This window comes from Nicotiana tabacum, chromosome 22 (assembly GCF_000715075.1).
Source record: "Nicotiana tabacum cultivar K326 chromosome 22, ASM71507v2, whole genome shotgun sequence".
Taxonomy (NCBI): domain Eukaryota; kingdom Viridiplantae; phylum Streptophyta; class Magnoliopsida; order Solanales; family Solanaceae; genus Nicotiana; species Nicotiana tabacum.
The window spans coordinates 149,576,546-149,601,668 of record NC_134101.1 but is presented as its reverse complement, the minus strand read 5'-3'; positions in this window follow the sequence as shown (position 1 = coordinate 149,601,668).

Genomic DNA, 25,123 nt, shown 5'->3' with positions numbered 1-25,123 from the left:
GAAGAATGCGATAAAATTTAGAAAGGGATGATATCGCACTTATCCAAAGGTTATAGATAAATCAACAGACCATGTAAAATAAACATAGTGAACCCTAACACGGGGAGTTCAGTTTCGCAGATATGACATCAGAACCCTTTACAAATATTCGGATAGGAATTGGGGTAGTTAAAGGAATCATATGAGTATTACGGAAATAAAAGAGAGTGTTACTGGGAAGATGGTCAAAATATCAAGTTCAAAAGCAACCTTACAAGCACAAGGGTGTGGAGGTAAGTAACCACCGATAATTATAGGTGAGGAGGGGCATCAAATATTTCGTCGAGTATATGATGTAATAAGCTCGTAGCTTTACAAAAGTCAGAGGGTCCTCCCTAACTACTACAATGAAAGACTAGCTAATGAAAATAAGAAAGAAGGCTTCAACCTAAACTCAGTGACCTAAAGAGGAAATAGTCTAATAACAACAGTCTCAAAACAACATTGTATGCACTCTATAAGGAAGTGGCACCTACCGTGGCTAACGAACGGGGAGTAAAATCAGAAGTAATATTCAAGATCATATGATTTGTATGGAATTCCAATATGTGTGGGCACTAAGATAAGCTAATTATGGATGCAACAAAGGGGCAGAGCGACTAGGAAAAGTAATAGCTTACATTAAAGAAATCTAAGATAGAACGAAAGGAATTATTCGATGAATGAACCAGAGATGGTTACGTTATGAACGCACTTAAGAGTTTGGAGTATTATCCCTGCAGCATATATATTGACAATTATACATATGTAGAAGGTTTAGGTATAAGTTAAAAGGAAGAATTGTGTCCGGGTCATAAACAAAGGATAAAATTGTTAAAAGAATTGTATCATGGATATTTTATAGTGTCATGAAAGGCTAAAAGTAATAACAAACACCATGCGTCGTAGATCGGAAGATAGCTTAAGCCTACATAAAGGTTGATCAGAGAGAAGAGGAAACTAAAAAGTTACATCAACTAAGTAAATCAGGAGTTTGATTATTGAACCCAGAAAATTAGGGACATAGTGATTGAGAATATTGCAGAGTCACTCTTAATATCAGAGGTCCAGTTAGAAGAACACCAGCCTTATAAAAAGTCAGTATAAAGCTCTCAACAAATCAAGTAAAAAGGTGCAATATTAAAATAGAAATTCAAGTTGTGGATGTGAATTCTACCTATATGGAAGGAATGTCATGAAGGAGATAGAAGATGTGATACGAGACATTAAAGTAAGTAAGGTAAAGGTAAACAACGTACGAGATACTCAAATGCTGAAGGCTGTGAATAATCCATACTTCGGGTAGAAGGCTAGAAGCGCGGGGATTCAATATCCAAGACTGATAGCGGCATCGTCAGTAGCATATGTTATAGCCTATGGTTTCTAGGTATCGAGAGGTCTAGTTAAGAATGTAAAAGAAGAGTTAGAGATGATGTGATGTCTCACTTGATGTTCCAGAATAACACAAGGAAATCTATGGTGCAAGGAAGTTGAAGCAAGGCTGTGAGTAGTAGAAATGGATATATATATGTTGCAAGCCAAAGTATGGTAGAGCGACAAGATAGTAGGAAGAAATGAGTAAGGATAAGAAAGGGCGAGTGAGAAGGTGATGAGAATGGATAAGCCCTCAGGATTAAGCCCACAAAAATGAGAGAGAGCTGATGGGTTCTCTAAATTATATAAAGCTATGTATAGCCTAAATGAGCTCAAAAGAGCCTATGACTAGTATCATTTAGAAGAAACCAAATGTTGACCTGGTAATAAAATGTGGGTGTAATGGTGACAGATAAAAGATGATGTTTGGGCCTTTGATTGAATAATGATTTAAAGAAAAAAAGAAAGAGAAGGAAAAGGAGAAAAGATTTCGCGGACGACACAAGATTAGAATACCCCCATAAGGTGAATCACATTGAGATACTATGAAATACGATTATGGAGTCACTTTAAATATTTCTCAATGCAACGTAAGCCCTAGTGGCAAGGTATTATGTAAGAAGTTTCAAGTTATTAGTGGTATATTGTAGATCAATATTGAGGCGAATCATAATAGATGGACAAAAGTCACAAAGTATGAGCTGAGATTAGGTCGTCATTCTTAAGATGAACAGTAATGAGGAAGCATTAAAAGACTTAGCTTTATGCATATAGGATAAGCAACGAGAGTAACCTGGAGTTTGGTCGCAGACCTCAGTAACAATAAATCGAAGTAAGAATTACGGTATAGTATGACCTAAGTAGATACAGTAAAGTCATACGAATGGATAACCAGGTCTATGAAATAAGATATAGTCATATTCATAAGTTCTACAAAGTACCATGCGAAGAACTTCAGTACACCTATAGATGCCCAAAGAGGAATCTTATTAAGCCTTGTATATGTTTACAATGTAAGGCCTAGAGATTGGCTAAAAGCTGGAGGAAAAAGGGGAGAAGAGTCGTAGGCATACTGACAAGGTCAGTATCGTAAAGGCTTCATGGTAGGAGGTAGCAACCGTTAAGAGATTGGAAGGAATTCAATCACAAGTCATGGCGTGGGAAAGACGCCTAAAGGGGGGAATGCCCTGGCTTTTGGAGTTATTCACATAATAACTGCCTAAATGTCAAGGAGAGTATTAAGGTATGCACAAGAGCTATACGTTATGAAAATGATAAGAGCATCAGTCAACATTCGAGGATGAATGTTCCAAAGGGAGGAATGATGTTACGCCCCGCAATTTACGATGATGTTACACCTTGCAGTATTGTATAACGATGATGTTATGCTTCGCAGTATTAAATTACGACGATGTTGCACCCTGTATATTGTACGTTGAATTTGTCGTAAGGTAATTGACATCACTCCAAGGAAAAGATTATTTGGAGATTATAAGGATTATGCTATTTCAAACAAGTGATGAGTAAATTCGTAAAGGTGAGAGCGGAAGAAAGTCAAAGAAAATGAAGTTTCGTCCATGTTTGGCATGTTGGGATAAAATACGGGCTGAGTGTTAATACCTGATATTTATAGACTAGTACCATACAAGGTACCTGATGACCATTATAGTATAATACATAAAAGGGTATTAAAAATGAGTAGTATTTTAAGTAATTTGAGATAATTCTTAATTATGCGGATAATTGGTTAATTATTGAGTAATAGGTATTACCCAATTAATTAAAGAACTATTTGGATAAAGATGGGAAAAGACCACGTGGCAGCAAGGTGCTAACCAAACAAATGACTAAGGGTAATTTGAGATTAGGTGGCAACCTAAGTTCAAGAAACATTTTATTAGCAATTCTTATAAATTGTGAATAGGTAAAAACGTAATTTGTGATAGAAATTTGTCATTGTGATTCTTATAACTCTTATAGGTCAATTGTGAATTGGAGCAGAACGTTAGCAATTACCAATTTCCCACAAAAGAAAAGCGTAAATTCTTGCAACCAAAAGAAATCCAATGAGAATTATTAGAACCTTAGCAATGTAAAACTTTATTATTCTAAAGGAGTACGGTGCAATCTTTTTCAAGAAAATCATATGGATTTTTCCCTAACCTAGGTATGTTAAGGCTAAAGCTCTACCTTCATTTTGGCATGATCTCGTCATTACACAAGTTTGATAATGAGGCATAATGAAAAATTCATATCCCGGACTTTACGTATATTTTACTAGTCTCGCAAGTTACAATATTCTCTTTATCGGGACATCATATTCACTTGAGTATTTCCTTCTTCCTGTCAAGAGAGCAGAGAGTCTATACATACAGTATTACATTATTTTCATTACCATCGAGCTATAATCTATGGGCAGGCCCCTGTTGGGCAACCTCTAATCAGATGGTAAGTTATATACCAAACCTACAATGGCCGAGCGCCTATGAGCGAGCCCGATTGGCCAAGATACAAAGCCTAGTATGGTCGAGCACCTATGAGAGAGCCTACTACGGCAGAGAATATATATATATATATATATATAGAGAGAGAGAGAGAGAGAGAGAGCGCTTTATAGGGCCGGACAACTATTTTACTTACTATATTGAGAGAGTTAAGTTAGTATCAGCAGGTAAGCATATCCTCAGATTATCTTTGACTTCTAGTTATTTTCAGTTGTTATATTATCAGTTCAGTTCAGCTTTCAGTATATTGACTTATATACTCGGTACATTATTTCGTGTTGATGTCCATTTTCTGGGGGCGTTGCATTTCATGCATGCAGGTTCAGACAGACAGATGGGTAGACCTCCTCATTAGGTATTGCCCGAGTTCAACTTGATCGGTAAGCTCCATGCCCTTCGGAGTTGCCGGGTCTAAAGCTTTATGTACATCTTGTATTTTTGTATATATATATATATATATATATATATATATATATATATATATATATATATATATATGTATGTATGTATGTATGTATGTATGTATGTATGTATGTATGTATGTATGTATGTATGTATGTTATGAGTAGACTGTGGCCCTTTCCGATCGTAGTATATCCATCAGTAGAGGCTTGTAGACATATCCTGTCAGTTAGTATAGTTTGTTGGGCTTGTAGGCCTTTTATGTATATTTTATTAGTTTGCCAGCTATAGTAGTTTTGACAGCCTTGTTGGCCCAACAGTATATTGGTGTTTAGTTAGCATTTGCAATTGTCTTGCAATGTGGCCCATGGACAAAGTATGACACTGTATGTTTAGAGTGCCTTAGTCTCAAGTTGGTATGCAAGGATAGGTGAGGCACCCAGTGCCGGTCTCGCCCCCAAGGTTCGGGGTGTGACAAAAATGATAAAGAAATGGGAACAAAAATAAGATTAACGACTAAGATTAAAGGAAACAATAAGCCTGATTGCGAACTCGACATTTCTGATAGCAAAGAAAAAGCAATGATAAAGCAATAATGAAATTGTTTAAACTGAGCGTAGAATAGCGGGTTAAAGTTTTTGTGTGCATAATCTTTTATATGTTGTTACGCCCCTCAATATTACATTGATATTACATCCTGCAGTATTATATTACGATGATGTTACACTTTGCAGTATTAAATTACGACTATGTTGCACCCTGTCGCATTGTACATTAAATTTGTCGTAAGGAAAATGACATCAGTCTAAGGAAAAGATTATTTGGAGATTATAAGTATTATGCTATTTCAAACAAGTGATGAATAAATTCGTGAAGGTGAGAGGGGAAGCAAGTCAAAGAAAATGAATTTTCGTCCAAATCTGGCATGTTGGGATATAATACGGGCCGAGCGTTAATACCTGATATTTATGGACTAGTACCATACAAGGTACCACATGACCATGATAGTAAGATATATAACGTGTGTGAAAAGTGAATAGTATTTTAAGTAAGTGGAAATAATTCTTAATTATGTGGGTAATTGGTTAATTATTGGGTAATGAGACATTACCTAGTTATTTTGGTTTTTTAATTAACCTGCCACTAATTATTAATTAAATAGGTAATGTCTCATTACCCAATAATTAACCAATTACCCACATAATTAAGAATTATTTCGACTTATTTAAAGTACTACTCACTTTTCACATACCTTACTATCATGGTCATGTGGTACCTTGTATGGCACAAGTCCATAAATACCGAGTATTTTGGCTCGGGCCGTATTTTATCCCAACATGCCAAACTTGGACAAAAATTCATTTTCTTTGACTTGTTTCCCCTCTCACCTTTACGAATTTTCTCATCACTTGTTTGAAACATCATAATCCTTATAATCTCCAAATAATGTTTTCCTTGGACTGATGTCAATTACCTTACGACAAATTCAACATACAATACTACAGGGTGCAACATCGTCGTAATTTAATACTACAAAGTGTAACATCATCGTAATATAATACTACAGGACGTATTATCAATGTAATATTGCGGGGCATAACATACCAAAGCAAGAACGTGGCAGCCAATCACTTTTTAACCAAATGACTCATAGTCATTTTTGTTAAGTGGCAAAATACTACAAAACACTTTTTTCAAGAACATCATACGGATTTTTTCTACTCCGGGTATGTTAAGGCCAAGCCCTTCATTCATTTTGGCATGATCTCGCCATTACACAAGTTTGATAATGAGGCATAAAGAAATTCATATCCCGAAATTTACGTATATTTTGTTAGTCTCGCAAATTACGTATATTTTCCTAGTTTTGTAAGTTACAATATTCTCCTTATCGGGACTTCCTATTCAATTGAGTATTTCCTTCTTCCAGTCAAGAGAGCGGAGAGTTTATATATACCATATTACAGTATTTTCATTACCATCGAGCTATAATCGATGGGCAGGTCCCTATTGGGCAACCTCTGATCAGATAGTAAGATATATATCGAGCCTACTATGGCCGAGCGCCTATGAGCGAGCCCAACATGGCCGAGATATAGAGCCTACTATGGCCGAGTGACTATGAGCGAGCCTACTATAGCAGAGCAGTTATATAAATATACTGAGCCTTATAGGGCCGGACAACTATTTTACTTACTATATTTAGAGAGTTTCAGTTACTTGCAGTTATTATATTATCAATTCGGTTTCAACTTTCGGTATATTGCCTTACATACTCGGTACATTATTTTGTACTGATGTCCCTTTTCTAGGGGCACTGCATTTCATGCGTGCAGGTTCAGACAGACAGGTGGGTAGACCTCTTCATTAAGTGCTACCCAAGTTTAGCTTGATCGATAAGCTCCATGCCTTTCGGAGTTGCAGGGTCTAGAGCTTTATGTACATCTTGTGTATATATTTATATATGGTATGAGTAGGTTAAGGAGCTATTCCGATTATAGTATATCCTCCAGTAGAGGCTTGTAGACATATCCTATCAGTTAGTGCAATATGTTGGGCTTGTAGGCCATGTATGTATATTTGGTTGGTTTGCAGCTGCAATAATTACGACGGCCTTGTCGGCCCAGCTTTATATTGATATTTAGTCAGCATTCGTAGTTGTCTTGCAATGTGGCCTATGGCCAAAGTATGACATCACATGTTTAGAGTTCCTTAGTCACAAGTTGGTACGCAAAGATAGGTGAGGCACTGGGTGCCGATCTCGCCCCCAGGTTCGGGGCGTGACATATGCCTTACAATGGTTGCTAATCTTGATATGTATAGCCTCTACTTAGGGGGACAAGATCCTAAAATCAAGCTGCTCTTGAATGAAAACAAAAATGCCATAGATGGGTGCATAACGACTAGCTTTGAATGTAGATATCATTTGTAATGGCTGCTCATTAAATACTACCGATGTCAAACCTTTGAATCTCTATTATCGGCTGCATTACCTTCGGGATCCATCCTGTACCGGTAACACCTTTTTTACCGGGGGCTAGTTATTTGTTGACTCATATTTTGCCATTTGACCACTTGTTATCAACCAATTTCACCCCATACACCTACAAAAGTCACTTTTCTTTTGTTTGTATTAGCAAACTCACTTAACTATGCAATAAGTGTGGATTTTGACCACTTATTAGCGCCTTTTTGCTTTTGTTTTAAGTCCAAAAGTATTGATTTATATTCCCGAAATAAATGAAAGAATGCAAAATGCAGGAATGTTGAAAATTTGGGTTTTTATAAAGAAATCCGACTTAAAAAGGAGTGTGCCGACTCACAAGGCAAGAAGGGCCGCATCACACAAGAAGTGCAGTCCGTAGAGGTAATTTTGTGGCTGTAGAAGCAAGTGCGGACTCCAGTATTACCTCTGCGGCCGCAAAACTAATGAAGAATCCCAACAGACTTTATGCAGAACTGCGGGCCACACATGAATTGTGTGGCCACAGATCATGGCTCGCACTCACAAGAGTTCAAATAGTTCAAAGAGTGTGCAAATGACCAAGACAGAAGCCTTGCTTGAAGTGCGGCCGTAGTAGCTGACTTGCAGTTACAGACCAAATTATGGGGCTGGAGAATCCAAGTCCTTGTAAACCAAAGAAATGTCCGGACCGCACATGGAATTGTGCGGCCGTGAAACCTCCCGAGGGGAATTTTTGTTAGCGAATTTTTGGCCATTATAAATAAACGGGAATCATATTTTAGGTGAAGTGTTGAAGTTCAAGCAGCTGTAGCCGTTGTAATTTTCCATTTTAGGAAATTTATGATTATTTTCGAATTAAAACATCATAGTTTATCATTTTAATCTTACACTATGATTTTAATTAGTATTCCTTCTTTGTTTTCTTCATTTTCTACTATGATTAGCTAGACTTTTACTAGGGTTGTGACCCAACCCTAGTGTGTAAATCTTATGTGTATTTAATTTAATGCTTGTTTATAATTGGATGTTGATTATATAGCCTTGCTTATGCTTTAATTTTAGAATTAATTGTTGCAAGAATTAATTCATATCTTTTTGACTTGGACTTTACCTGAGAAATAGGGGCCTAGTCTAGGAAAGCTTGTTTAACAAGAAATTAGGCTAATTAAGGATTTGATTAGCTTAATTAAAGGGTTTGGAATAGAGATAGAGAAAACCCTACTTGAACTGAATCAACTATTTAGTTTGATACCCATTTGGGCTTGAGAAAGCCAAATTGGGAAAAATCACTCTATGAACGAGAGGTATTGAATGGGTAACTTAGACTTGAGAGCTATAATACACCCGATCAATAAAACAAGTAATAACGTACTTAACCCATTAGGAGGACACCTAGGTCAAGGTCACATTCCTAGGCTTTTTAACCATTTGGTAAGAACAACAAAAACAATCATTCATTTTCTAGTTTCTTCTCCTTAATTTATAGTTGTTAGTGTTAATTTAGAAATAGAAATCAAAATCCTTTGTTTGGAAGTGCAATTTAGTAATTTCATTAGCTCTCATCAAGTGCATAACCTGACATATCGACCCCGACTCTTATTGGGTACTATTCTTCCAATGACCGTTTCCATTCACTATTGAGTGTGGATTGGACGTGGATCAATATTTGGCTCCATTGTCGGGGAGTTAAAACGGTATTAGCTATATAGTTGAGTGTGTTTTTGGAATATCTTCTTTTCCTTCCGTATTACTAATTTGTTTAAGAAATTCTAGGTACAACCATGGCGAACAATGTGTTTGGAAATTTTCCTTTGGGGGAATTGGATGGCAAGGAAGAACAAGTAGAGGAGGTACCCTTATTAGCCATAAGCCAATTGGAGAGGCCGATTACCTTATGACAATGCGCTTGTTCCACCCGCACCTCCACAACGAGCAGCTATACACCATATATTGCCCAATGAAGGTTATGCTAGTGCAATAGTTCCTCCCTGTATTATAGCGAGCAACTTCCAAATCACCAATGTGATACTCACTTTGCTTGAGCAACGGGGTTTCTCTACTGGTGCTCTAACTCAAAATGCTTATAAACATTTGAAGGGCTTTGTGGATACATATTGGGGAAGCAAGAAAACTAATATTTCCGATGATGCACTGAGGCTAAGGCTTTGTCCCTTCTCTCTAGGAGGGAAAGCTTAAGATTGGTTGGAACGATTGTCGAACCATTCAATTCACACATGGGATAAGTTGGCGGAAAAGTTTATTGCTAATTTTTTATCTTTGGGGCACATGGCTACACTTCGAGATAAGATCTTGGCATTCAAGCAAGAGCCGAATGAACAACTACACAAGATATGGGAGCGCTATAGAATGATGGTTAATGAATGTCCCAATAAAGATATGAAGGAAAACATGATTCAATAAACCTTCTATCGTGGGATTAACATAGCCGACCAACGAGTAGTGCATTAACTAGCCAATGGGAACTTTGTGAGTACGCCTTATGCGGAGGCGTGTGAGATTTTGGATGAGATGGTGGAAATTTCATCGGCTTGGCAATCCCGGGCCAATGTCCCATAAGGTAACCCGAATATGATCCACCTTCACAAAGAATTAAAAGACCATGGGCAAGCCATTACTGAATTGACCACTACCATGACTCAACTAGCCAAATCTCAACTAAATCAAGTGCAAGCCCCTAACCAAATTAATGCTATAGAGGGAGTGAATGTGTTGGTAAACAAGAGGAGGACCAATGGTCCATAAGTGCAAACTCGAGTGGAGAACTATGTGCAAGATGATAGTGGTTTTGAGACATATGATTCTTACAATGAACAAGAGGAGGAAGGGAAATATATGGTAAATTTTCAAGGGCAAAGAAACAACTTGCAAGGCCCAAGCCAACAACAATGGCGACAACACAACTATCATGGCAATTGGAATTCTAACAATCAAGGAAATTGGAATGGAAAAAAAATGAAGGAAATTGGAATAGCAACAATCAAGGGAATTGGAGTGGAAACAACCAAGGACATTGGGGAGGCAACAATCAATGCGGATGGAGTAACAATCAAGGCCCCGAGGGTCGGGTTTTTAAAGGCCCTTAATATATCAACAACTAAGAAACCCACTTCCTTATCCTTCCCATGGTTCAAGTTCTTCAAACAATGAGATGGGACGTATTGAAGGTATGTTCAAGAAAATGATAGAAAAGAATGATGATTCGGATGCCCAACTTGCCTCACACAACACATCAATCAATAACCTAGAAGTTCAAATAGGGATAATCTCTCAAGATTTAAACTCTTATCCTAATGGGGCACTACCAAGTGACACAGTGGCAAACTCAAAGGGTGGTAACAATACGGGTCATGCCATGGTAGTTATCACAAGAAGTGGAAGAGGCAGGAATGCACCCACCTCAAGTGGAAGGCGACTTGTTGATGATAATCAAGTGATGCAAGAAGAAGAGATCCCGAACAATGTTGTTCAACCTAATGAGGAAGTTTGGATTGATATTGACGATAGTGTGGAAGATACTCAAGAAGAGGTGATATCTAAGGAACACATTATTGACATACCAAAGCGGGTAGTGAAAAAGGCTAAGGCACCATTGCCTAAGCCTCCGCCTCCATACCCTCAAATACTCTCCTAGCAAAATGGTGAGAATCACTTTAAGAAGTTCATTCAAATAATGAAGTATCTCTCAATCAATGTGCCATTGGTCGAAGATTTGGAACAAATGTCTGGTTATGCAATATGTATGAAGGACCTTGTGACAAAGAAACGGTCAATAAATTTTGAGACCATCAAAGTCACTCATCGTGAGTGCAATTGTTCACTCAATGGATCCTAAGTTGGAGGATCTCGATTCTTTCACCATTCCTTGTACAATTGAAAGTGTCGAGTTTGCTATAGCTTTTTGTGATCTTGGGGCAAGTATCAATTTGATGCCCTATTGATTTTGAAGACTTTGGGGATTGCACAACCAAGACCCACCTCTATGAGATTGCAAATAGCCAATCGTACCTTGAAAAGACCATTGGATGTGATTGAAGATGTTTTGGCTCGTGTTGATAAATTCATTCTTTCGGCGGATTTTGTCATTCTAGATTGTGAGGTTGATTATGAAGTGCCAATTCTTCTTGGGAGACATTTCCTTGGTACGGGTAAGGCCCTTTGTGATGTTGAAGCGTGAGAACTCACTTTTCGGGTTGGTGAAAAAGTATATTCCACATGTGTAAGTCCATGCGGCAACCAAATAGTAATGAGGTGTGTTCTTTTGAGGATTTGGAGAACAATGTCATTGTTGATTATACAAGTGCTACAATCAATGTTGGTGATATGTTGGAGGCCGTCTTGCTCAATTTTGATGTTGACGAGATGGATGTCTTCAAGGAATGTGTGTACTCTTTGCAAGGAATACGGCCGTACATGTATGCACCCCGAAAATTGTCCTTGAATCTTGAAAATCGGAAGAATGCTCCTACAAAGTCTTCTATTGAAGAGCCACCTACCTTGGCATTGAAGCCATTGCCTCCACATATTCGGTATGAATTTCTTGGCCTTTTTTCTACTTTACCAGTTATTCTTTCCTCTTGTTTGACTAACGTACAGGTAGATTCCACATTGACGGTGCTATAAAAGATGAAGAAGGCTATTGGGTGGACCTTGGTGGATATTCAGGGTATAATTCCCGCCTTTTTCATGCATAAGATCAAGTTTGAGGAAGGCGCTAAACCATCTATTGAACATCAAAAGAGACTCAATGAGGTTATACAAGAAGTTATCGAGAATGAGATTATCCAGTGGTTGGATGCCAGGATTGTATACCCTATCTCCAATAGTTCATGGACTTCTCTAGTTCAATGTATCCCAAACAAGGGGCATGGTGGTGGTCACCAATGACAAGAATGAATTGATCCCTACAAGAATGGTGGCCGGTTGGAAGGTGTGTATGGATTATCACAAGCGCAACAAAGTCACAAGGAAAGAATCACTTTCCACTTCCCTTTGATCAAATGCTCGATAGATTGGCTGGCCGCGCTTTCTCTTGTTTTCTTGATGGGTACTTGGGCTACAACCAAATTCTCATTGCTCTAGAATATCAAGAGAAAACAACATTTTCATGTCCCTATAGTACTTTTGCTTTCAAGTGGATGTCATTTGGTTTGTGCAATGCACCAGCGACTTTTCAAAGGTATATGATGGTTATTTTCACATATATGGTGGAGTACTACCTTGAAGTTTCATGGATGAATTCTTGGTGGTTGGGCATTCTTTTGATGACTGTCTTTCAAATTTGACAAAGTGTTAGCTAGATGTGAAGAAACTAATGTGGTGCTCAATTGGGAGAAATGTCATTTCATGGTTGAGGAAGGTATTGTCCTTGGCCATAAAATCTCAAGGAATGGAATGAAAGTTGTCAAGGCAAATGTTGAGGTGATTTCTAAGCTTCCACCCCCAACTTCGGTTAAGGATGTGCGGAGTTTCTTAGGCTATGTGGGTTTTTACCGGCGCTTTATCAAAGATTTATGTAAAGTGGTAAACCCGTTGTGCAAGATTCTTGAGAAGGATGCCAAGTTTAATTTCAATGATGATTGCATGATTGCTTTTGAATTGTTGAACCTCAAGTTAACAACTACTCCCATCATCACCACTACAAATTGGAGTGTGCCTTTCGAACTCATGCGTGATGCAAGTGACGTAGCAGTTGGGGCTGTTTTGGGGCAACATATCAACAAGATTTTCCATCCAGTTTACTATGATAGTTACACCATGAATAGTTTCTAAGTCAACTATACCATTACAAAGAAAGAGCCCCTTGCTATTGTGTTTGCAATTGAGAAGTTTCGCCCGTAATTAATGGGTGCAAAATTTATTGTCCACACAGATCATGCGGTACTTTATTATCTTATGAGAAAAAAGGACTCCAAAGCTTGACTTATAAAATGGGTGCTCTTGTTACAAGAATTTGATATTGACATTCAAGATAGAAAAGGCAGTAAAAACCAAGTGGCGGACCACTTGTCTTGTTTGGAGGAGGAGGGAAGGCCGCATGATAGCCTTGAAATCAATGACTCCTTCCTCGATGAGCAAATTTTTTGTATTTTCAATGAAAGAGGTTCCATGGTTCGTGGACTTAGCAAATTTTCTTGTGTATGGAATCATTCCAGATGAGTTCTCTTCAAGCCAAAGGAAGAAACTCAAAAGGGATTGTCAAGATTATTGTTGGGATGAACCATACCTTTTCCAGATTTGTATGGATGGGGTGATTAAGAGGTGTGTACCATAAGAAGAGCAAGGTTATATTCTTGGGTCTTGTCACTCTTCGCCATATGGTGGTCATCATGGTGGAGCACGAATGGCGTCCAAAGTGCTTAGTTGTGGTTTCCATTGGCCCACTCTTTACAAGGATGCTAGTGAGTTAGTGAAAATATGTGATAAATGTCAACGGGCCGGTGGAAGCTCAACGAAAAATGAAATGCCTCTCGAAACCATATTGGAGATTGATATTTTTTATGTGTGGGGCATTGATTTCATGGGTCCTTTTGTGAGCTCTTGTGGGAACACCTACATCTTGGTCGTGGTGGATTATATGTCCAAATGGGTTGAGGCTATTGCTTTACCCAACAATGAGGTGAAAAGTGTGGTGGCTTTCTTGAATAAGAATATTTTTACAAGGTTTGGTACTCCACGTGCAATTCTAAGCGATGGGGGCTCACACTTTTGCAACAAGGCTTTTGACACTTTACTTAGCAAGGATGGTGTTACTCACAAAGTCATGACTCCCTATCACCCACAAGCTAGTGGGCAAGTGGAAGTCTCCAACCGGGAGATAAAGAGGATCTTGTCTAAAATAGTGAAGGCTAATCGGATGGATTGGTCTAAGAAGCTTGTTAATGAATTATGGGCTTATCATACGGTTTACAAAACACCTATCATAATGTCACTATATCGGTAGGTGTTCGGAAAAGTTTTTCATCTTCCGGTGGAACTAGAGCACAAGGCAATGTGAGCTCTAAGGAAGTTTAATCTTGATTGGGATGTAGCCGCTAACTTGCGGGTTACACACTTGAATGAATCAGCTGAGTCTGGTACCGTGCATATGTGAGTTCGTCCTTCTACAAAGAAAAGATGAAATATCTTCATGAAAAAGAAATTTTGAACGAAGCGTTCAAGGTGGGTGATCTTGTATTGTTTAACTCAAGGATGAGAATGTTTCCCGGGAAGCTAAAATCTAAATGGAGTAGTCCATTTGAAATTGGTTGTGTGACACCTTTCGGTGCATTAGACTTAAAGAACAAAAACAATGAAGTATTCCTACTCAATGGCCACCGGGTGAAGCACTACTTGGGCAAATTTTGGAGATATCCACATGGTGGCGGTCATTCACTTCACTTGAGAGTATCTTGCATCGTGTCACTGTCACGACCCTTACCCCGAACCCAGTCGTGATGGCGTCTCTCATGAAGACAAGGCCAGTCAGACCAAAAGAGAACACCTCATTTAAACAATTAAATACCATAAATAGTTCTAAAACATGATATAATGCCATAATTTGCGGAAATAACAATAACAACATTAGAAACCATCCCGACACAACCCAAACCGGGCTATCACAAGTCATGAGCAACGAATAAATCCGGATACCAGTCTACTAGAAATGAAATCTGATACAGAAGTTCAAGAACATAAAAATAGTAAGATATGGGAGGCACGGGGGCTGCGGATGCCAACAGCTACCTTGTAGTCTCCGAAAAACATTGCCTGGACTGGGAGGATCAGCACTCAGGAGCGGACTCTGCGATGCTTGAATCTGCAGACACGGTGCAGGGAGTAATGTGAGTACTCCGACTCAGTGAGTAATAATCATAAATAATGGCTAGAATCAAGAAACCACGTAAAGGCACAAAGCAAAACTATATCAAATAGTAAGATCTTTTAAAGCAATAAATCCATGAAGAAGCCAAATGAAATTCCTTTAAACCAAGTAAAACAGGTAATTTAGAGCAGTAACACACGGTACCCGCGCTCACTGTGGGTGTGCAGACTCCGGAGGGGCCCCTTACGGCCCAAGCGCTATATCAAGCCACCTCATGGCATCATCTCTCGGCACTTGGCCTCACATCACTCGGCACTCGGCCTCACATCACTCAAGCCACCTCATGGCATATAAAGTATCTCAGGCCCTTGGACTCATATCACTCAGCATATCCTCATATATGGCCTTCGGCCTCACTCAGTCTGAAAATCATCACAAGCCCCTCGGGCATTTGTAAAACAGTAGTTCTCAGCCCAAAACATCATTTAGAAATATCATTTAAGTTTCAAATCTAAGTAAAAGTGGTTGAGTTCGTAAAATAGTAGATACCAACAGGACTGAGTTCAAATAATCAGTCAAAAGAGTGAGGAAACAGTGATAAAAATCCCCGAAGGATTCAAATAATTGGCACGAATGTCAAATATGGCAATCAGCCCAAATCATGATGATAACAAATAAGTTTCAGTCAAATATGCGGTAAAAATCATCAATCGGGACGGACCAAGTCGCAATACCCAGTAGTAAAAGACCCCAAGCTCATCATCCAGCGCGTGTCTCACCGTAATATAGCACTACGATGTGCAATCCGGGGTTTCAAACTCTCACGACATCATTTACAATCATTACTCACCTCGAACAGGCTACAACTCTAGCTCGCGACGCCTCTGCCCCTCGAATCGGCCTCCACACACGTCAAATTTAATCCAAAATCAGAACGAACACATCACAATATGTTAAGGTAATAAAACCCAAGCGAAAACAATCGAAAAATATCAAAAATTCCGAAATTAGCAAAACCCGAGCCTCGGGACCACTTCTCGAAACTCAAAAATTTTCACATCATTAGATTCCTTATCACCCCACGAGTTCATACATACCAAAAGTTCTCAATTCCGACCTCAAATGGTCCTTCAAATCCCAATTCAAAAGTTCAAAATCCCAAGCCCTAGCTCTTTCATTTTTAGCTTAAGTTCCAAGAATTTCTATGTTAATTTCATAATAGATTCGTGTTTTAGGTTCGAAAATATTACCTCCAATCAATTCTCCTTGAATCCCTCTTTAATCACCTTTAAAAAGCTCTCAAAATACTCAGTTATGGAGGAAAAATGGCTCAAAATCGCGGATAAAATGACTTATAAACTTTCTGCCCAGGGGTTTTCGCATCTGTGATCCCACCACCGCTCCTGCAGTACCTCTTCTGCGGTAATTCCTCCGCATTTGTGGAAATCACTTAGGGGGGCCGGTTCTGCATCTGCGGTCCACGAGCCGGATCTGCGACTCCGCAGGTGCAGTCCATATGCCACATCTGTGGCCCCTAGCTATCCTTCCCAAACCGCTTCTGTGGCTCTTTTTCCGTATGTGCAATACCGCACTTGCGGTCCCCAATCCGCAGGTGCGGAAATACCAGAAGCAGCAAGTTCTAAGATATCTTAAGTCCAAAAATCTTCCCGTTAACCATCCGAATTCACCCCGAGGCCTCCGGGACATCAACCTAAAGCACCAACATGACCTAATACCTTATTAAATCTTGTTCCAATGATCAAACCACCTCAAACAACATCAAATTACCTGAAACACGTCGGATTCAAGCTTAGTTTTTGAGAAATCTTCCAAAATACGTTTTCAATCAAAAACCCAACCAAACTTTGTCCGAATGACCTGAAATTTTGCACACACATCCCAAATGACACCACGAAGCTACTACAACTCTCGGAATTCCATTCCGACCCTCGGATCAAAATCTCACCTACCAACCGAAAATCGCCAAAATACTAACTTCACCAATTCAAGCGTAATTCTACACCGGACCTCCAAAACCAATTCCGATCACACTCCTAAGTCATAAATCACCTCCCGAAGCTAAACGAAACATCGGAACTCACATCCGAGCCCTCTAACATATAAGTCAACACCCGATTGACTTTTCCAACTTAAACCTTCTTAAAAGAGACTAAGTGTCTCATTTCTTACCAAATCTACTACGAATGAAAACTACTCAACTCTATCACATAAAACATGGATAACGAAGCATAGTGAAGCAGAATGGGGGAAAATGGAGCGGTAACTCATTAGACGACTGGCCGGGTCGTCATATCATCCCCAACTTAAACAAACGTTCAACCTCGAATGGGTCAAGAAACATACCTGAAGCGTCAAATAGGTGAGGATATCTGCTCCACATCTCCCGCTCGGTCTCCCAGGTAGCCTCTTCTACGGGACGACCTCTCTACTGCACCTTCACTGAAGCTATATCCTTTGACCTCAACTTTCGAACCTGACGTCCCAAAATAGCTACTGGCTCCACATCAAAGGTCAAATCATCATCCAACTGAACTGTGCTAAAGTCCAAAACATGAGACGGGTCCCCAATGTACATCTAGAGCATAGAAACATGAAATACCAGATGCAAGCTAGACAAGCTAGGTGGCAAAGCAAGCTCATAAGCCACCTCCCTGACCCTCTAAATTACCTCAAAAGTCCCAATGAACCGCGGACTCAACTTTCCTTTCTTCCCAAATCTCATATCACCCTTTTATGGGCGAAACATTTAACAAGACCTTCTCACCAACCATGTAGGACAAATCTCGAACCTTCCAGTCTGCATAACTCTTCTGTCACAGCTACACTGTACGAAGCCTCTCCTGAATCACCTTGACCTTCTCTAAGGCATCCTGAACCAAATCTATCCCCACTAGCCTAGCCTCGTCGGGCTCGAACCAACCGACTGGAGATCTACACCGCCTCCCATACAAAAGCTTATATGGAGCCATCTGAATACTCGACTGGTAGCTGTTGTTATAAGCAAACTCTGTAAGCGGTAGAAATCTATCCCATGAACCTCCAAAATCCATAACACAAGCACACAACATGTCCTCCAATATTTGAATAGTATGCTCGGACTGCCCGTCCATCTGAGGATGAAAAGCTCTACTCAACTCCACCTGAGTACCTAACTCTCGCTGAACAGACTTTCAAAATTGGGATGTAAACTGAGTACCCCGGTCTGAAATGATAGAAACTGGAACACCATGCAGCCGAACAAACTCTCGGATATATAACTCTGCTAACCGCTCTGAAGAATAGGTAGTGCACACAGGAATGAAGTGCGCGAACTTGGTCAACTGATCCACAGTCACTCAAATATTATCAAACTTCTTCAATGTCCGTGGAAGTCCAACAAAAAAGTCTATAGTGATCCTCTCCCACTTCTACTCAGGAATGACCATCTGCTGAAGCAAGCCACCCGGTCTCTGATGGTCATATTTCACCTGCTGACAATTGAGACACCGACCTACAAATCCCAAAATATCTTTCTTCATTCTTCTCCACCAATAGTGCTGCCTCAAATCCTGATACATCTTCGCGGAACCCGAATGAATGGAATACCGCGAGCTATGGGCCTCTTCCAGAATCAACTCCCGAAGCCCATCTACATTGGGCACACAAATCCGGCCCTGCATCCTCAACATCCCATCATAACCAATTGTCACATCTCTAGCATCATCATGCTGAACTCTGTCCTTAAGGACAAGCAAATGCGGGTCATCATATTGGTGCTCTCTGATGCGATCAAATAAGGAAGACCGAGAAACCACACACGCCAACACCCGACTGGGCTCCGAAATATCCAACCTAACGAACCGATTGGCCAAGGCCTAAACATCAACTGCGAAAGGTCTCTCCCCAACTGGGATGTATGCCAAACTGCCCATACTCATTTCCTTTTGGCTCAAAGCATCGGCCACCACATTGGCCTTTCTCGGATGATACAATATAGTGATATCATAATATTTAAGCAACTCCAACCACCTCCGCTGCCTCAAATTAAGATCCTTTTGCTTGAACAAATGCTGAAGACTGCGATGATCGGTGAATACCTCACAAGATACACCCTACAAATAATGCCTCCAAATCTTCAATGCATGAACTATGGCAGCCAACTCCAAATCATGAATGGGGTAGTTCTTCTCATGGGGCTTCAACTGACAAGAAGCATAAGCAATAACTCTACCCTCCTGCATCAATACACAACCAATACCAACTCTAGAAGCATCATAATACACGGTATATAAACCTGAAGCTGATGGAAAAACCAACACTGGAGTTGTGGTCAAAGTTGTCTTGAGCTTCTGAAAGCTCTCCTCATACTCGTCCGACCATAAAAATGAAACACCATTCTGAGTTAACTTGGTCAAGGGCGATGCAATAGATGAGAATCCCTGAAAAAATGGCGATAATAGCCTGCCAAACCAAGAAAGCTACGAATCTCTGTGGCTGGGGACGGTTTGGGCCAGCTCTGAACTGCCTATATCTTCTTTGGATCAACTTGAATACCCTCACTGGACACCACATGCCCCAAGAAAGCCACTGAACTGAGCCAAAACTCACACTTGGAGAATTTTGCATAAAGCTTCTTATCTCTCAATCTCTGCAACACAACTCTTAAATGCTCTGCGTGCTCCTCCTGGCTACGAGAGTACACCAGAATATCATCAATAAAGACTATAACGAATGAATCAAGATAAGGCCAGAACACGTTGTTCATCAAATGCATGAACGCTGCTGCGGCATTGGTTAGCCGGAAAGACATCACAAAGAACTCATAATGACCATATATGGTCCTGAAAGTAGTTTTAAGAATATCTGAATCCCTGATCTTTAACTGGTGATAACCCAAATGGAGATCAATCTTGGAGAACACTATCGCTCCCTGAAGCTGATCAAATAAATCATCAATGTGAGGCAAATGATACTTGTTCTTAATTGTTACTTTGTTCAATTGCCTATAATCAATGCACATTCTCATCGTTCCATCAATCTTCTTCACAAACAAAAATAGAATACCCCAAGGTGACACACTAGGCCGAATGAACCCCTTATCTAGGAGTTCATGAAGCTGCTCCTTCAATTCTTTCAACTCTGCTGGTGCCATACGATATAGCGAAATAGAAATGGGCTGAGTGCCCCGCACCAGGTCAATACCAAAATCAATATCCTTGTCTGGTGGCAAGCCCGGTAGGTCTGCAGGAAACACATCAAGAAAATCCCTCACAACTGGGACAGAATCAATACTAGGAGTCTTAGCTCCAACATCCCTCACAAATGCTAGATACGAAAGGCAACCCTTCCCAAGCATACGCTGGGCCTTCAAGAAAGAAATTACTCTACTAGGAACATAACCAGTTACACCACGCCACTCGATCCGCGGCACACCCGGCATAGCCAAAGTGACTATCTTAGCATGATAGTCCAGAATAGCACAACACGGAGATAACCAATCCATGCCCAAAATGACATCAAAATTCATTATGCTCAATAGAAATAGATCCACTCGGGTCTCTAGAACCCCAATAGTCACCACATATGACCGATACACACGGTCTACAACAATAGTATCGCCCACCGGGGTAGATACGTGAACAGGTAAGGCAAGAAACTCACGGAGCGTACCCTAATAACAAGCAAAGTATGATGACACATAGCAAAAGGTGGAACCGGGATCAAATAATACAGAGGCGTCTCTGTGGCACACTGAAACAATACCTGTAATAGCAGCATCTGAAGCAATAACATCGGGTCTAGCTGGAAGTGCATAGAAACGGGCCTGACCGCCACCTGATCGACCTCCCCCTCTAGGACGACCTCTGGCTGCTTGACCTCCACCCCTAGCTGGCTGGGCAGGTGGTGAAGTAACTGGAGCAGAAGTCGAGGGCTGACCCCTCTGCTGGGACGAACTAGCAACACGATGAGGACACTGCCTCCACACATGCCCAAACTCTCCACACTCAAAACAACTCCCAGGTGCTGGAGAAGGGGACTGAAGGGAACCCCTTGCACCAGAGTGACTAGCTGATGCACTCGGCATAGAAGAACCCTTAGCTGACGGGGCACGAGATGAACTCTGAGCTGGGAGGGCACTGAGTGAAGACTGGCCTTGCTGAGACCCATGATAACCATGACCTGAAGAAGCCCCGCGATACTCTGGATGGGCCGACTGAGCAGGCCTGAAAGAACAACCTCTACCATGCTGGAACTGGCCCCTCGAAGGAGCACCACCATAACTACCCGATCATCCAGGAATCTTGGCCTCCCTCTCCTCTCGATCCTGATGGCGAACTGTCTCAATCTCGTGAGCGATATCAACCACCTCCTCGACCGTAGCACCCAACACCCTCTATAGGGTCATAAGAATACAGAGATGATAGTTAAGGCCATCAACAAATCTCCTGATCCTCTCACGATCTGTCGGAACCATCCAAACGACATGACGAGCCAACTCAGAAAACCTCGACTCATACTGTGACACAGTCATATACCCCTATCACAACCACTCAAACTGTCTACGCAGCTCTTCTCTATGAGACTACGGTACATACTTCTCTAAGAAGAGAGTGGAGAACTCCTTCCAAGTGAGGGGCACTGCTCCCACAGGCCTACGCCTCTCATACGCCTCCCACCAAGTGAAGGCGAACCAAGAAAATCGAAAAGTAGTAAATGCCACACCACTAGACTCAAGAATCCTTATTATATGGAGCATCCGCTGACACTTATCCAGAAAACCCTGGGCATCCTCGCCCTTAGCACCACTGAATGACGGAGGCTAGAGTCTACCAAATCTCTCAAGACGATGTTGCTCATCATCCGGCATAACTGGCACAACAAACTCCTGAGCTGGTGCAACTGGCTGGGCTGGAGGTGCCCCTGTTGTCTGAAGTCCCTGCCCCTGCACTACCTACTCAAGCGTGCGAGCAGCGAGGGTCTGATTGCCTCCCCTAGCTTGTGAAGTAGCTGCTGCTGTAGTGGCCGAAACTGCTTGAGCCATGCCAGTGCAAACTGATAAGATCTGTGCCAAGGCCTCCTGAAGACCCAGAATCATGATGGGCATAGCTGGTGCCTGAACTGGTACTGCTGGAGCATCCATAGTTGGAGCCTGATCCGGAGCTAGGGTAACTGGTGGATCTACAGGTGTTGCCCTCGCTGCTCTGCCTCTTCCACGACCACGACTGCATCCACGACCTCTTGTGGGCTCAGCTGGTGGCATTGGTGGTCGTCCACCTCGTCCGGTAGCTCGCGTCCACACCATCTGTGAGAGAATGGAATATGACAAGTTTAGTACTCGAACAAACAAGTTCGCACAATAATAATTTCAAGAATATGAAGTTTTTCCTAAGGGTTCTGCATCCTCTCGAGGATAAATACAGACGTCTTCGTACCGATCCGCGAGACTCTACTAAACCTGCTCATGACTCGTGAGACCTAAGTAACCTAAGCTCTGATACCAACTTGTCACGACCCTTACCCCAAACCCGGTCGTGATAGTGCCTCTCGTAAAGACAAGGGCAGCCATACCAAAAGAGAACACCTCATTTAAACAATTAAATACCATAAATAGTTCTAAAACATGATATAATAGCCATAATTTGCGGAAATAACGATAACAACAGTAGAATCCATCCCAACACAACCCAAATCGGGGTTCACAAGTCATGAGCAACTAATAAATCCGGATACCAGTCTACTAGATACAAAATCCGATATAGAAGTTCAAGAACATAAAAATAGTAAGATATGGGAGGCACAGGGGTTGCGGACGCCAACAGCTACCTCATAGTCTCCGAAAAACACTGCCTGGACTGGGAGGATCAACACTCAGGAGCGGACTCTGCGATGCCTGAATGTGCACACATGGTACAGGAAGTAATGTGAGTACTCCGACTCAGTGAGTAATAAATATAAATAATGGCTGAAAGCAAGAAAACACGTAAAGGCACAAATCAATTCTATATCAAACAGTAAGATCACTTAAAGCAGTAAATCCATGAAGAAGTCAAATGAAATTCCTTTGAACCAAGTAAAATAGGTAATTTAGCAGGAAAATAACAAGTAGAAATATGCCCTTCGGGCACAGTAACAATCGCTCAGAACAGTATCATCCCCGCAGGCTCACTCTCAGATCATGATGGGTACCCGCGCTCACTGTGGGTGTGCAGGCTCCGGAGGGACCCCTTACGGCCCAAGCGCTATATCAAGCCACCTCGTGGCATCATCTCTCGGCACTCAACCTCATATCACTCAAACCACCTCGTGGCATATAAAGTATCTCAGGCCCTCGGCCTCATATCACGCAGCATATCCTCATATATGGCCCTCGGCCTCACTCAGTCCGAAAATCATCACATGCCCCTCGGGCATTGGTAAAATAGTAGTTCTCAGCCCAAAACATCATTTAGAAATATCATTTAAGTTTCAAATCTGAGTAAAAGTGGCTGAGTTCGTAAAATAGTAGGTACCAACAAGACTGAGTTCAAATAATAAGTCAAAACAGTGAGGAAACAGTGATAAAAATCCCCGAAGGATTCAAATAATTGGCACAAAGCCCAAATATGGCAATCAGCCCAAATCATAATGATAACAAATAAGTTTCAGTTAAATATGCAGTAAAAATCATCAATCGGGACGGACCAAGTCGCAATCCCCAGTAGTAAAAGACCCCACGCTCATCATCCAGCGCGTGTCTACCGCAATATAGCACTACGATGTGCAATCCGGGGTTTCAAACCCTCAGGACATCATTTACAATCATTACTCACCTCGAACCAGCTACAACTCAAGCTCGCGTCGCCTCTGCCCCTCGACTCGGCCTCCACGGGCGTCAAATCTATCCAAAATTAGAACGAATACATCACAATATGTTAAGGGAACAAAACCCAAGCGAAAAAATCGAACATCTCGAAATTAGCAAAACTCGAGCCTTGGGCCCACTTCTCGAAACTCAGAAATTTTCACATCATTAGATTCCTTATCACCCCACGAGTTCATACATATCAAAAGTTTTTAGTTTCGACCTCAAATGGTCCTTCAAATCCCAATTCAAAAGTTCAAAATCACAAGCCCTAGTTCTTCCATTTTTTGCTTAAGTTCCAAGAATTTCTAGGTTAATTTCACAATAGATTCGACTTTTAGGTTCGAAAATCTTACCTCCAATCAATTCTCCTTGAATCCCTCTTTAATCACCTTCAAAAAGCTCTCAAAATACTCAGCTATGGAGGAAAAATGGCTCAAAATCGCGGATAAAATGACTTATAAACTTTCTGCCTAGGAGTTTTTGCATCTGCGATCCCACCACTGCTCATGCGGTACCGCTTCTGTAGTAATTCCTCCGCATCTGCGGAAATCACTTAGGGGGACAGGTTCCGCATCTGCAGTACATGAGCCGCATCTGCGACTCTGCAGGTGCGGTCCATATGCCGCATCTGCGGTCCCTGGCTATCCTTCCCAAATTGCTTTTGCTGCTCTTTTTCCACATGTGCGGCACCGCACCTGCGGTCCCCAATCCCAGGTGCGAAAATACCAGAAGCAGCAACTTCTGAGATCTCATAACTCCAAATATCTTCCCGTTAACCATCCGAATTTAGCCCGAGGCCCCCGTGACCTCAACCAAAAGCACCAACATGACCCAATACCTTATTCAAACTTGTTCCAATGATCAAAGCACCTCAAACAACATCAAATTACCCGAAACACGTCGGATTCAAGCCTAGCTTTTCAGAAATCTTTCGAAATACGTTTTCGATCAAAAACCCAATCAAACCACGTCTAAATGCCCTGAAATTTTGCACACACATCCCAAATGACACCACGAAGCTACTGCAACTCTCGGAATTCCCTTCCGACCCTCGGATCAAAATCTCACCTACCAACCGGAAATCGCCAAAATACTAACTTCACAAATTCAAGCCTAATTCTACACTGGACCTCTAAAACCAATTCTGATCACACTCCTAAGTCATAAATCACCTCTAGAAGCTAAACGAACCA